This window comes from Terrapene carolina, unplaced genomic scaffold, assembly GCF_002925995.2.
Source record: "Terrapene carolina triunguis isolate 2854851 unplaced genomic scaffold, T_m_triunguis-2.0 Scaffold53, whole genome shotgun sequence".
Taxonomy (NCBI): Eukaryota; Metazoa; Chordata; order Testudines; family Emydidae; genus Terrapene; species Terrapene triunguis.
In genome coordinates this window covers 18,352,283-18,355,990 of record NW_020664404.1, presented here as the reverse complement: position 1 = coordinate 18,355,990, position 3,708 = coordinate 18,352,283, and positions in this window count along the sequence as shown.

The window sequence follows — 3,708 nt, the reverse complement described above, 5'->3', positions numbered from 1 at the left end:
TGTACCCTCAGGGGTATGTGTGTACCCTCAGGGGTATGTGTGTACCCTCAGGGGTATGTGTGTACCCTCAGGGGTATGTGTGTACCCCTGGCTGAGAATCACTGCTGTAAAATATCAAAGTCCCAGGGCAGGTTTCTGCTGCCAATAACCCGTCTATAGACATAATAGGTGAAACAGACAAAAGTGAAATGACTTGCCCATGGTCAATGGCACAGCTGGGAATAGAACCCATTTTTCTCTAGTTCTAGTACCACACATCCACCAGACTACACATTTCTCTCTGAAAAGCTCTGGTATCAATTTCTTCTTTTTCAAGAAGAGTGCATTTGGGGGAGTGGGGAGGAAGACTCTCAAGCTAGTAATGTGTATTTCCATTTTTCTTGTGCATCTATTCATTAACAGTAATTAATAATGTATTGCACTTATATAGTGCCTGCCATTCCGGGACTTCCAAGCACCATAGAAAGGTGAATATTACTGTCTCCATTTTACAGGTGGGGAAAGCAAGGTACAGAAAGGCAAAGTGATTTGCCTAAGGTCACATAGCAAGTCGGTGGCAGAGCCAGGCCCAGAACAGAGGTCTGAAAATTCCCAGGCCCCTGCTTTAACAATTCCTCCCCTCTGACTGAATTTAAACTATTTAAAAAATAAATGCAAAGAAGGAGAAAGTAAAAGGTGGAAGGAAGCCAGATATAAAAAGGAGGAAAAGTATAGACATGGGGGAAGAGAACAAAAACAGAAGGAGTAATTGAAAGGCAAATGTAAAAGGAATAGTGAGGAAGAGTCAGAGCAGATGAGATAGTTATGGATAAGGAAAACCAGAACTTTTCTACTGTCCCTCACGCCCAGAAACACATTAGTAGGATCCATGCAACCTAAAACCCAGCCTCTCTTTTAATTACTAGACAAAGCTGACACAAAACATAAGTATCAGAGTGTTTGAACAATCTTTACTTAATATACCATACAAAGATTTTTATGGTCTTGGTTTGCTCATCATTAGTCACACACAGGCATCTCACATAAGATACCTTTACCATGAAACCATACAAAGTTTGTAGACTATAAAACTTTAGACAGTGTGACGTTATCTAATTAAAGTATGACCATGCAAACCATTGTTGCTACCACTGTATATAATTGCAACAAATCTTATACAAAGTATGACACATGGCCAGAAAGGGGTAAGCAGCTTGCAGGTTAAATGACCCAAAGCCAACCTTTAAAGACATGTTAGAAAAGTATGTGAATTGTAACTAGGGCCATTCCATGGTAGATAGGCTAGAAATTTGTAATGCAAACCTGTATTGTTAGGTATTAGAGGTGATACTAATTGTATGTGTGTAATCATATTTTGTTAGATGTTAAACAGGAACTGTCTGTTTACATGGCTGTCACTACAGCTATTGATTCAAAGATCAAAAGGGAATATTAATATTGGGTGAAAATGTCTTTCTATATGTTTCTTTAAAGTTTGTGATAGACTGCCTAATGGATAAATTGCCTTCTGTTAATTTGTATAGCTAATTACCGACTATGCTTAGTAAATAGATCTGCTTCAAGGTCCCCATAATTGCCTATTGTTCTCCTACAGACTCCGAGCTGTCAAAAAATACCTGATTCTGTATAAAAACCACTTTAGTACAGATCATTTTTATTTCAGACCTGCTTAATGCTTCATGCAGGGGAAGCTTAAGTCTAAAGGTTGAGATCTCCAGTCCTAACCTGGAATCACCCTGAATAGGAACATTGGACTATAACCTATGGACTATTTCTGAAAGAACTCTTGGCAACTACAAAACTCACCATCTCTGCTATGAATTTGATCTCAAGAACAGTACTCATGTTTATATGTATACTGATCTTTTAACCAATACGATCTTTTCTTTTTTAATAAATTTTAGTTTAGTTAATGATTGGCTATAAGCATGTATTTGGATAAGATCTGAAACATTCATTAACCTGGGAGATATGTCCAATCCTTTGGGATTGGTAGAACGCTTTTATATGACGAATACGATTTTTCAGTAATCCTCATCATATTTGACTTGGGTGTCTGGGTTACTTTAAGGGAACAGTGTTGTTGGCTTCTGGGTAACCAGTGAGGTATTACAGAAGCTGCTTTGTGCTGGCCTGGTAAATCTAAGTATTGGAATATCCACCAGTTTGGGGGATTGTCTGCCCCATTCTTTGCAGTTCACCCTAATTGAGAGACCTCAGTTAGCTCCCCTGGGACTCTGGGCACAGACAGTGTAGTGTCCTTTCACAAAGCTTAGATACCCCTTTCCATGCTCCAGGAAAGCTAAAGGTTTCTTCCTGATCTCATTACCCTTCTATTAACTTCAATGGGAGCAAGAAGAGCACCCTAAATGGAGTTCTAATCACAATCCCATTGGGAAGTGGTTATTATTGATAACAGCTTCCAATACATATGTATGCTAGAGTAGGAATCTGTCTCGCTCTGTTGAATCAATTCAGATGAAGATATTTTAATACTCTAAAGGGTTATGACTTCTGTTTATTCACAGATGCTATTTGCATAGCCACTAGAAATCTTGTTAAAAAGTGTGCTCTTTGAACTATTTGTTCTCTTTTCCCCAACTGCACCGCTCCTCTACAATTTTCTATTCTTCTCAGATTTACATGTTACAGATTGTGCCTCAAAATACTTTGCAAGCAGCTGGCATCCATCTATATACTAATCAAAAGGTTCCATTCTGTACTGCCTTCTATTTATGTATTGAAGCTCTTAAGTATTGTCTGTTGTAGGTGTTTGCAAAGCCTAATCCTGTCACTGAGGAATTTATGGAAAGGCTTTCTGAAAATTCCAGCACAGAGACCAATCCTGCAGTCCCTACTCTGCCAAAACTCCACTTGACCAAACTAAAGTTTTGGCTGGCCCTGGGGTTTGGCCCCCAGTTTGTACTGATTCACCACTAACAAACCTTCAGGTTTGATCCAGCAACTCGTATCATGCTTAAACTTAGTCAGGCAGCATCACAGATGGCTAGCACAGTGTGGAGCCATATGAAAATGCATCAAGGCAAAGGAGTAAGTTTTAAATTACTAGGAGAAATGGCCTACATTTTAGAAAATTAAGATATTTCTGGACAAAAGTTAGTGCCAAAAAAGTAAGACTACCCAGTATTGCTCTGGAAATCTGTGCTAGGATCACTTGACTCTGCAACAGAGGCTGTTAAAATAATTATAGGTGGTTAGCAAACAAGAAATCCATATACAGCCCCAAGTGCTCTAATATTTCTGATCAGATAATCTAGTTTTCAGAATCTCAGCCCAACCTCCTTCTGTACAATTTTTAATGTAAACATCTTCACACACCCATTTTGGACATTAGCAAATGTACAGGCAGTTGATTAAAAAATTTCTCAACTGACTGCACACGTGCAATAGTGGTGGTAAAGTTTCATGCAGTTACATGGCAGACTTGCACACATAGGGCAAGATCTTTTGGTCCAAGGGAGGAGGAAGGGCAGAGGTGGTTTTAAATGCAACCACACCCCTTACCCTACACAGGAGGTGTTCCTATGGGAATGTGAGAGGGATGATATAGGAGCCATTGTATCATCTCTCCACCACCAAATATTCCTACATGGTCAGGAAATCAGATCTGCTGGGTTTAAGGCTGCTTTGCACTGTTGGAGAGGTGCTGAGAAGGGCTCAGGATCTGGCCTACAGTTTAAAAACACA